The 12,269-nt window shown below is 42.0% G+C and overlaps 1 protein-coding gene across 1 annotated transcript in view; it reads left to right on the top strand.

Annotated features, from left to right (window-relative positions):
• Positions 1-12,269, top strand: part of zbtb44 (zinc finger and BTB domain containing 44) — a 56,716-nt gene that overhangs the window by 19,733 nt on the left and 24,714 nt on the right. The gene's annotated exons all lie outside the window — the stretch shown is intronic.

Here is a 12,269-nt window from a genome sequence, read left to right as displayed (position 1 = left end):
GAGATGCAAGTTGGATGCGAGTCTTGCCGAGACTCGCAGCCCAGCTGAGGAATCAAAAACTCACTAGTGGGATGGAATCAATCTTGGAGAAGTTACTAGTTTCGGTGGAACGACCAAACTAATTTGGATGATTGGGAACTGAAATGTATTGGAGAGAGACTTTAGGGAAGATTGAAATTTATAATCTAACCGACCTAAGACATTCGGTATCTGAATTGGCTTTCCCCATGTTGCCTTGGAAGGGCTGCATATTTCCAGTCTCCTTGAAGATATGTAAACACAACGCTCCTTCATACCTCACCCCCTCCTGTTGTCCATGCAGCTGTGGAGCTGAGCGCTCCCAAGGCCATCATGCCTTGATATTGGACTTCTGCCAGGAGGCTGAGCAACGTGGTTTCATGGCCCTGTGGTGTCACCGCCTTCACTCATCTTTGTTTTGCCCTTTGTTTTGTCTGAGTGTTGCCATTTGACCCAATGTGTCCTTTCCTCTTTTTTTATTTTATTTTGTGAAACTGTGGAGTACTCACTTTTAACCCAGAAAAGGAATTAGAACAAACTTGGAATCCAGAGGTTCTGGTTTATTAGTCACTCTTTAGCTTATATTTTAGAAACTGTGGAGTACTCACTATTTAGATGCAGAGACTCCTATTACTGCAACCCAGAAAAGGAATTAGAGCAAAGTTGGAATCCAGAAAAAATTCTTCCAGAACAGAAACGCTTAGGTTTTATTATTACTTAGAAACAGTAGAGTACTCATTACTTTTACAAATTTAGAGCATACTTAGAAAGTCCAGAAAATACTTATACTTTTCTAGCATCCCAGAAGTCCAGAGGGATACTTACTTACTTACACTAAAACCCCTTTTGCACTGCACAGCTGGACCAAGGTCGACCCGATCACTTTTGCATTAGCACTTCCAGCCTGGTACCACCCGGCTCCCTGGAACCCTGAGATCTGCAGTTCCAATCGGGCCGGCCAGACCGGGCCGATTTGGAGTTGGCCCCCGCAGGTTCATTGGCCGTGGGGGCGGGACAAAGACCAGACCTCTGGATCAGAGGAGCACTAGACTTTCTTGATGGCTGTCATTTCAATATGCTGCATCAATAAATTCCCATCATAATCTATTCTTACCCTACAGTAAGATTACAATCGCCTCTTCAGCCAAACATTTTAATGGTAAATGTAAACATTTCTCCAATTGAACCGATCAGGAAGTCGGCCAGGCTGTGAATGAGGGGATTTCCGCATCTCGCTTCGCTCCAGCTGGAAAATCCCGCCTGCCGCAGCGGTAGTTCAGCTGGCTGCGAGTCCAGCTCAGTACGGAGCCCCTCAGGGGACATGGGGAATTTTTTTTCTTTTGCGTTCCCTCGCAAAACTTTTGCGTTCCCTCGCAATAATCTACTGATCAGTTCATGCGGCATAATTGATACTATAAGCCTTTTTTACGGTGGAAGCCGTACTTTCTGCTTTAATACAAGCTTATAAAGTTTTCCCATGGACTATTGAGTTATTATCGCGGGATAATAAGTCATCTGATTGTGTCTCTATTGTGTTCGTGTCTGAATGGTTTAAAGGGCTGCTTTCTGTTCCATCTGAGCCTTAACAGACATAAACATGCAGTAAATAAATCGATTTTCAATCAGTTTTTTGCACCAAAGCGTTAATAATAATAAACACGTTTTCACTGAGGCTCTATAAGAGCAATATGAATGAAATAAGTAATTATTGATAGGAGCAGCGGCTTTGACACCTGGTGGTGGGCGTGTCGATGTGGGAGTGACTGTCATGAAGTATGAATGGGAAGGTGACGCTGCTGGCTGTGTGTGAGGAAGCGGGTGAGCTGGGTGGTCGGTCCTCGCAAAGTTTGGAGCATAATAAAAATTTAAAAAATCGATAATTGTGACAGAACAAAGAAGAGGTTAGGAGTTGATTGATACACAGACAGATGAGATTCCCCGAGTTAATCCAGTTCGGCCCTCTACCACCATTAGTTTGCTGTGTTTTATAATAATATAACGTGTTTATTATTAACGCTTTGGTGCAAAAAACTGATTGAAAAATCGATTTATTTGCTGCATGTTTATGTCTGTTAAGGCTCAGATGGAACGGCACAGAAAGCAGCACTTTAAACCATTCAGACGAACACAATGGAGACGCAATCAGATGACTTATTACCCCGCGATAATAACTCAATAGTCCATGGAAAAACTTTATAAGCTTGTATTAAAGCAGAAAGTACGGCTTCCACCGTAAAAAAGGCTTATAGTATCAATTATGCCGCATGAACTGATCAGTAGATTATTGCGAGGGAACGCAAAAGTTTTGCGAGGGAACGCAAAAGAAAAAAAATTCCCCATGTCCCCTGGGGGGCTCCGTAGCTCAGAGATGACATTCAGATCAGATTTTTTTCCGTTAAATGTAAAACTAAGGTAAATGTTTCCCTCAGCTTTCACGCTCATGAGCGCATACAGAAAAAGCAGGACGGGAGACCCAAGAAGAAAACTGTTCTGCGGTTGCTGTTGCTTGTTGCTAAAGCTTTGGTAGCTTTAGCAACAAGTCGATTTACGTGACGTATCCTGCTCAATGCAAAACGACCAGGGCCATATCACCAATAGGACCGGGTCGAACGGAGCCGGGCCGGGCCGGACCCTGCAGTGCGAAAGGGGCTTTATTTATCAACCCAGAACAGGGATTAGAACTTAGAATCCAGAAAACCTTACGTTAGCAACTACTTTTCAGACTCCTATTCTTCCAAACCAGAAAAGAAATTAGACCAGAGGATACTTACTTATACTTATCTACCAACCCTCGGATTATTTATTTTCTTGAAAAAGTATCTCGTACATTTTTCTCCTTCTATTTCTCTCTCTCTACTTCTTAAAATAACTCCCTTGCTGTTTATTTCTGCTAAAATCCTCATTTCTTTCTTTACTTCTCTTATTTCTTTATTAAAATCCATTCCCTGTTGGTTTAAAAGGTGATATCTCTGTAAACGTTTCTGCAGCTCCAACATGCGTCTCTGCTCTTTTTCCTGCTTGTCGGAAGAAAGTCTGGGTCCTACCTTTCACCATCTCCCACCACTGTGCTCGTGTTTCGTACAGGTCTTGGAGGGTCTGCCACTCGTGGTACCGCTCCCGGTACTGGCTGACCAGAACCTGGTCCTCCAGCAGGGAGCGGTTTAGCTTCCACAGACCTCTCCCGGTCGTCACACCTGAAGGGAGTGAAAGCGTGCAGGACAGAAGGAGGTGATCGGAAAAGAAAGCCGGTGACAATCTAGCATCGGTTAGGGCGCAGTCCCTTGTGAAGAAGTAGTCAATGCGAGAGGCCTTAGAGCTATCATCACTGACCCAGGTGTAGCCCTCCTCTCCAGGATGCATGCTTCTAAAACAGTCCACTAGTTTAAAATCCCTAATGATTCTCTGTAATAAAAGTGATGTCTTGTCTACCTTAAAATCTTGTCCTGCTCCTTTTCTGTCTTTTCTAGTTCAAATACAGTTAAAATCCCCCCCAATAATAAAAGGTTTTCGTCCTAGCATGTGGGGCTGCAGTTCCTCTAAAAAGTTGTACCTGTGTTCACCACACTTAGGGCAGAGTTTCGGCTGACCTTGATAATGAATGTAGCCTCGGTTCTCCCCCAGGACTATCATGGATGGGAGATGTTTCAGGCCCTGGAAGCCTTGGGGGTCTTCCCACTGTTTAACCCTCCTAGTACCAACCTGTCGGCGCCGACAGGATTCGGCTTGTGTAATTCTCTTAACCGTAATTCCTGAACGGTGCAACGTATCAGAAAAATTCCAAAAGTACAGAAAAGCTGAGACATTGCGCTTTCAAGGCATATATGATACATTACGGTAGCTACCCGGGAAAGTTTGATATGAGCTTGACCAATCAGAAGAAAGATTCATGGTTGCGTCACATTTGTCACCCAAGCTACTTTGTATCATAACTCGTGAATGGCTGGCCGAATTCAAAAAATTTCAAAAGTATCTGAAAGTGCATAAAAAGGGCTTTCCAACGGTGTATCACATCTGCATGTTGCAATAAGCTTTCCATAAGATTTTTCCGTTACGTAATTTCAATGCGAAGCTAAGCATTGCATCCTCGGAGCAGCGGTGCGAGAGAGAAAGGAGACGACGGAAAAGGAGACGGCAGAAGACAATTTGAAAGATATGTATAAACGAAAATCAGAAAGAATAATCAAGAGTCGCAGAAAGGAACATAACGAGGAATATATTACTGGGACAGAACCAGGGTATGTAAAACACGCCGTTTTTTCATATGTATGCTGCACAACGCTAGCTAAACGCTTAGCTTCATCTTCATTCCTGCATAATTTGTGCAATAATTATTTATTATGCTGAAAATAGGAAATTATTTCCTTTCAAATTTTATTTTTATCTTTTTCATAATCCTGCTATAAATTTACATTTGTAATGAGTAGTTTTTTTGTGATTTTACTGTATATTTCTTTTACTTTAGGCCATTCTCTGAACCAGAGGATGAACTTACCCCTGGTCACAGGCAGGGTCGCAGCCACATTCGCAGTGACCAAGGAAGAGGAGATGTTGTCCGCAGCAGGTCACCATGTCGTTCCTCAGTAGCTGCATGGAAAACCACGCTTGACCCTGACATCACTCCCCCCCCACTGAAGTTCAAGCCCAAAAGAGCTCCTGGAGTTCAGCCACCTCTAAATTCCCAAGTCTCAACTCCAGGTGAAATGTTCTCCCACTTTTTTGATGAAAAAGTTTTGAAACTTCTGTGCAACAATTCAAACAAGTATGCAGTGAGAAATCATCGTAGTGGAAGAAATTTTGCCTGGAGTGAGATCACTATAGAGGAGATGAAGAAATACTTGGGTTTGTTACTGTACATGGCTTTGCTGGAGCTCCCAAAAGTTTCAGATTTTTGGAGGAAAAATACAATTTTCTACGTGCCCTTCCCCTCCACTGTCATGTCCAGGAACAGATTTAGGGTTATTTCTTCAAATCTTCATATCAGCGATCCAGCAGAGGATGCACTGAATGATCAGAGGAAGGGGACAGGAGAACATGACCGTCTCCACCGGGTACGACCTCTCCTTGAGATCATGAGGAACCGGTGCATGGCTTTTTACCATCCAAAGCAGCATCTGTCAGTTGATGAAAGAATGGTGGCCACAAAAGCCAGGATTGGTCTGAAACAGTACATGAAAGCCAAGCCTACTAAGTGGGGGTTGAAGTTCTTCGTGCTGGCTGATGTGAATGGCTACACTGTTGACTTCTCTCTTTACCAGGGGAAGTCAACAGCATCGTCAGGGAACGGGCTCTCCTATGATGTGGTGACGTCACTAGTAAATAAAGATTACCTCGGGTCGGGTTATATTATTTACTGTGACAACTTCTACACAAGCCCCCTCCTCTTCCGCTACCTGAGTCAGCAGGGATTTGGGGCTTGTGGCACTTACCGGCAAGGGAGGGTCGGTGTTCCTACGACCACAGAAAATGCCCTGAACCGAGGGTCACCGAGGGGTTCCATTCGATGGATCAGGGAGCACGACCTTCTCTTTGTAAAGTGGATGGATACAAGAGAAGTTTCCATCTGTACAAATGTCCATCCAGTTTACAAAGGGGAGACAGTGCTCCGCTGGCAGAAGACAGAGGATGGGAAACGCCAGAAGCTGCCTGTCCCCAGACCAACAGCTGTGGGGGAGTATAATAAATTTATGGGAGGGGTTGACACTTCCGACCAAATGCTGGCAACACACTCCACCAAACGACGAACCAAGAGGTGGCCAGTAACCGTTTTCCAGCACTTTCTGGACATTGCTGTCACCAACAGCTTCATCCTTCACAAGGAGCTGTGTGCCAGTAGGCACCAAAAGCCGAAAACACGACAGCAATTTCAGGAGGAGGTAGCTGCATCTCTTCTCGGCGTTTCACTTCACAGCATGTCTGAACATCACCCCTCTGAAGACCACTTCCCTGTTGCCACGAGCCAAAAGCAGGAAAAGGCCCAGAGAGCCAGCATGGGGCGACGACAGTGCACTGTGTGCAAAAGAAGCACCCCATGGCAATGTGAGGTGTGCAGAGTGGGACTCTGTGTGCAGCTGGAGAGGAACTGCTTCAGAGCCTTCCACAAAAAATAAAAACGCCTGAAATAATAATAAAGAAAACAGGCATAAAATCTTGTAAATTGGAGGCCAGACTTCACAGTTTTCTCTGCATTTATGGTATATGTTGAAAATTGAAATTGTACATCTCAAATTCTTTGCCCCTGTCATCTGAAAGTTTTTATTCAGTAATAAACCTGAAAATTTCAATTCCGATTTTAGTTTTTTTTCTCTTTAAACTGTTTTTTCACAATTTTTAATAGACAAAAATGTTAAATGACCATCAAATACTGAAAGCTGAGGGTGTTTTGGAAAAAAGAGCAAAAATTCAGACTCATTGCACATTTTTTAAAAATTTTACAGCCATAAAATCAAAAAATGCCAGGCGGACCAGTTAATATTATGGTCTTAAGAGGGTTAATGGGGACCCGCCAAGTGCAGTTCCAGATGCCGTCCACATCACACACCTTCGTAACCTGGCCCCTCACCTACCCAGCCACATACAGATGTCTTCGGCTCTGACAGTCTCATTGAACATCCTGACAATCACCGTTTTCAAGGAGTTGTCAGTCAGTTTCTCAACGTCAAAAGCTGAAAACTGGGTCTTTGCATTTTCATACCTTGTCCAGAATTCTTTTAACAGGTCTAGTTGGGGCCTGCCCTTGGGCAGGCCCCAACTAGAAAATTCCTGCAGAAATTTAAATGGAGCCTGCCAAAGTGTGCCCGTCGGTTTGGACCCAGCGTTCTGATGCTAAAAATTACCATTAATGCTAAAGAAAATTGCAATGTAGTCAATAACCTGTGGAGAGTCAGAAGCATGTGGACTAAGCTGTACTTGTACCATTCAGTATGTTGCATACGGTAAAATTAGCCAAAATGCTAATAATAGCATGAATGGTATCATAAGAATGTGGGGTATCATGTTGTCATTGACTTACTCCATTCAGTGTTCTAAACATGGCAAATAAGTAAAAAAAAATTGGCTAAAAGCTTATTTCAGGAGAAATGCTAATGGTACTGGCTTGTGCAAGCCAGTGCCATAACTTGAGAGAAAATGCTAATAAAGGCTCATATTATTGCACCGCCATAGGTGGTGCACTAACTCAAGGGAAAAAGATTATTAAACCTAATGTAATTGCACTGCCTACGGCGGTGTACCTACCAGAGGTTATTAATGAGGCTTTTATTTTGAAACTTTCAGTAAGCTTCATTTTAAATTGCCACACTAATCCAATGTGTAACAGTGGTTTGGTTAATCCAACTATTTAATGCCCAAAACAGCAAGTACTTCTAAATACCAGCTCAGCCGTCCTCTGTAATAATTGAGTTTTCCACCATGTTGTAGTTCTGACCTTCTGGTCTGCCCTCTGTATTAAAGTGTTCCGCCATGGTTAGAACTACAGAGACTTTGTAGTCCAAACCAGCAGCTCTGCCTTTCTCTGTATTCTGTTGCTATAGCGATGAATCCTCAGCCAACTGCCCTGTGTGTGAGACAGAAAGGTGGAAAAGGACTTCTATCTTTATGAGACACCCAGTCAGTTTTAATGAAAAAAGCAGACCGAACAACTGCTTCCCGTTCAGGATCCGTAAGGCCGATCCAAAAACCGTTTGAAGCATATGAGAGGGCTATTTGTCATCTCCGTTCCTTCCACGATTCATATCTGTAGCTCATTCACAGTAATTACAGTGATGAGAGAAATACGGTGTGCACTGAGCTCAGAAATTTTTCAGAAATGTATGTAAAACACTGGGGTGGAGCGTCAGTTAGTGCTGTCCCATCACTTTGCTTTGAAGCACCTGGACTGAAAACCGTAAGCCCTAGGGAAATTTTGAAAACATTTTATGGAACCAGGCATGCGTATCAATTTCATGACCGACTTTCATACCAATAGAGCAATTTTTGCTGCCATGAGAGCGATTTCAAAATCATTTTGGGGTCAAAAATCCACTCCATTTCTCACTCTAAAAAAGCGACAGTTGGTGTCAGTTACACTCTGCGTTTCGGCAGTTGGAAATTTCACTCGTTTTTCGCTTTTTACGTCGCCGTCGTAACTCCGATCCTCAATAAAAATAATAGCTCCAATGCCAGGATTGAGCCGCACTTTTTGATACCACTTTTGTGGGTGGGCACACAGCGGTACGAGCCGCATTAACGGTAATGGAAGATGTTATAATAAACAGACATTCTATTGGGTGTAGAACAATAAGTGCCTGCCATACCAATTTCTAAGCAAGGCAGTCACTGCTCTCCCTATGCATTGCTATGGGCAGGCCTCTATAAATATTTTCCTGTGTGTTGGATGAGAAAATAAAGACCCCCAAAAAATGGCATGAGTTTTCTCTCACTTGCCGTTCAGGGCTTTGGTATGGAAGTGTTTAACTGCCAGAGCTTGGAAATAAATTCAGGAGCAGCATCTCATTAAAATGAGAAAACTTTCTTGTTTTAACGAGATGCAAAACTCGTTAAAACGAGAGTTTCTTGTTTTAATGAGAAACGTTCCTGATTTAATGAGATGAGTTTTATGTCTCATTGTAAAGAGAGTTTCTTGTTTTAACAAGGTAAAATCTCTGACAGATTACGACTTGTTAAAAAGGTATAAATGGGCTCACTATGACTACTTCTCATCCAGTTTACTCTAAATGGCATCTAAAAATTTTGAAGTGTTTTTCTCTTACAATCGATCATATTTAAAAGATATTTTGAATTTTGTGAGCAGGGGTCGCATTAGCAAATATTTTTCATATTTGACCAGTAATTTTTTGACAGGCTATAATTCACACCCTTGACTGGCGCACATACGCAGACATTGTAAACTTTATGTAAAGAGGCAACTAAAATCAGGCTAAAAAAAAAATCCTTTCTGAGTATCATCCAGGGTGGAAATTATCACCCGCCACTGGCCAAATGAGGGTAAAGGTATGAAGTGGCGTGAAAATTGGAGCAACGTCCGCCACTGTGACAATTTGAACAGGAAAAAAAAGCTGCATTCAGTTTGAACTTCTCTCCAGGGGAGGACTGACCGTCTGGACTACAGAATGATGGACATACTTTCCATATCTGGCGGCCCTACGCTGTCATAATTCAAGAAAAAAAAGTATATAAATATATTTTTTATGACGGCAACAGCCCAGTGGTTAATTTTATTGTCGGACATTGAGGTTATCCAATGAACTTCCTCAGTCCTCCTTGGCCCGCCCCTTCTCTCCGAGGTTATAAATGGAGCCGATTCGGCTAACCCGGGTTGGTCGGAAAAACTACAACAACCAAAGCTAAAAAGCACATAAGCTAATTCAGAAAAATGTGTCAAACTGACGAATGTGTTAATTATAGGGATGCTCCGATCAGGTTTTCTGCTGCCGATTCCAATATTGATCACCAATGAGGCCGATCTCAGCCAATCACTGATTTTTGCTGATCGCCTGGATTGACTGTTAATTTTTCGCTTTAGGTAAAAGTGATCTGGCAAAATTAAAAAATATCTGGCAATAAATTCACCTAATTTAGACATAAACATGCAAAATACTTGCAGGCACAATACAGCAGCTATTCAGTCAAAAGGACAACTGAAAAACCTGCAATCAGTAAAATGATATTTAAAAGCAAGGCTCTAAGTTCCATAAGTCAAATAAATCTGCCTATATCAAATAATGTCAATTCATTCAAACTCAAACGCAGGCTGTATCAAAATAAACAATCCTGAGTGGCTAAATCATAACTTCCTGATAGCGGCTAGCTGATTAATGCTGGTTCTGATTGGTTGTTTCTGACTGTGCGGAGTAATTCTGCAGAACACAGGGAGGAGGCAGAGGAGATCGATTCTTTTTCAGAGATTATCTGTCTTATGTTTTAATACATATCTAAAATTATTATTATTTTTTTTTTTGCTTAAGTTACATGCTGCAGCTTTAAACAGATGTTCGGTGTGAGAGTTCACTGCTGGGTGGAGGTTGAGCGGTGCTCTGTCTGTGAAATAAATACTACCAGTACCGCGTAGCGGCGGTTCAACAGCGAGAGCAGAACCAGCGTCTTACACCGCTAGTTCACTGATTTGAATTCATTTTTGGGTTGTTTAGCTTTCTGGCCCTGATGCTAATACAGGTGAGTGTTGGTAGTTGTGCGCTGCTTTACCAGTGTTACGTCAATCCGCCTTTCCCCATCAGATGCGGTTCCCCCTGCGTCTTCTTGCCGCTCCACCCCGCCCACACGGCAAAATACGCGCGTGCTCGTTATGAGCACTGAGTAAGCACGCGCTTGTACGGTGCGCTTGTATATATATACACACACACACACACACACACACACACATATATATATATATATATATATATATATATATATATAGATAGATAGTGCTATATGATTTTAACGCTCAATATTACCCATCAGCCCATCAGATACCGTTCACCCTGTTTTAAAGGGTGGGGAACGGTATCTGATGGCCATATTTCACCCATCAGATACTTTTCCCCCTATGTTATATATATATATATATATATATATATATATATATATATATATATATATATATATATATATATATATATATATATATATATATATATATATATATATATAATGGTGATAATGTCTATGGTCAGGATAGCATACATGCAGTTAGTACGCATGCCCGCGCATGCGCATTAAGAAGTCCCACCGTCAGTGGAGTTGTCAGTTCACCATACGCAACAAGTTATGACGAAAATAAGTAATCAAATTGTCTATAATATCACATAATATGATAACTAGATAAATATACATGTGTCGTCGTGGTTTCAAAGTGTATTTAAAGCAGGTCTGGCTGCCGCTGCAGTCAATTACAACACGCGCCCGTGTGAAACTCATTAATCTACTTAACCGCTAAATCAGGATGTCATACAGCTGTTAATAACAAAGTGTGTGATGATCTACGTCATGATTCTATGTTGCTGATTAAATAAAATCATATGGTAATGACTGCGTATACATGTCTGAGCTAAGCGTATGACTATCTGACAATGTATGCTGATCTGACAGGACAGCGGATGGATGTCCCTTTGTTCCTGCATTGAGCCTCAATGTAGCCAAACCCCGTCAAGTCCTAGTTTTTTTAATGCCATGTTGGATTCGTTGCGTTGATGCATTTTGACGTGCTTCATCCCCGCAACACGCAAAGTTCCCCATTCACTCTCAGAGTGTTAAAGTTCCACACGACAGGATTTATTGCCGCCCGCCTGCGCAGTGTGAAGGAAAGAGGAGATGAGCTGCACAGGCAGGCTGAGAAGTGAGATAATTGTGATCAATTTGTGATCGGTAACAAGAGACTGTGATCGGCGATCACCGATCATACACTTTTTCACGGAAATTGGCTGATTATTATCGGTGGCCGATCAATCGGCACACCTTTACTGAAAACCAAACATTTTGACGTTATTATCAGGGTTGCTATTAACAAGAACCCAAAATATAAGTCATGTTTGTTAATGTCTATACAACATAATTCTATCCACTCACTGTTCAGCTGTCTGCCTGGAGAATCTTCAATGTAAGAAAGTGAGAAAATGTGTCCAAAACCTGTAACCTTAATTAGTGATAAATAAAACTGAGTTTAAACTTTTAAGCTCCTGATCAATTCTTAGTAACCAAAATTTGAAAACATGAAGGTTTTCACATTTTGGGTTAGGGTTAGGGTTAGAATGATCTGACTGGTCATTCTAACCAGTCAGATTAGAATGAATACGGCTTTATTTGTTCTCAGTATAACTTGAACATCAGATGAATCATAATTAAATGTATTGACAAGTTAAAAACAACAGATTGTTAATGCACTTCAACTCTGTAAGAACACCAGACACATTTTTTTAAATTAGAAATGTTTCATCAGCATATTGGGCTCATGTGATTCCTGCTCCAGAAAGGTGAAGGTGTCTGGACATCCTGAAGGTAAACACTGACTGGCAGGAAGACGGACACTGATGAGACATCCTACAACTCAGAGGCTGCAGGAAGAACCACGATGGTCTGCAGCGGCAGTTTACCAACATCTCTGGATATTATTGGCTCAGAAAAACCCATTTTATAACATTACTGGTCAAATGCGGTTTCAATCAAAAGGGTAGGGGGAGGGGGAGTGCTGCAGGCTGCCCAATAAAAGCATCATAATGGACATCGACAGTTTAAACCCTTAAATCTCATCCCTGGAA

The sequence above is a fragment of the Poecilia mexicana genome, unplaced genomic scaffold, assembly GCF_051168715.1.
Source record: "Poecilia mexicana isolate PSO_F unplaced genomic scaffold, ASM5116871v1 scaffold_13, whole genome shotgun sequence".
Lineage (NCBI taxonomy): Eukaryota > Metazoa > Chordata > Actinopteri > Cyprinodontiformes > Poeciliidae > Poecilia > Poecilia mexicana.
Note: the sequence above shows the minus strand (reverse complement) of the source record. Positions and strands in the feature narration are given on the sequence as shown.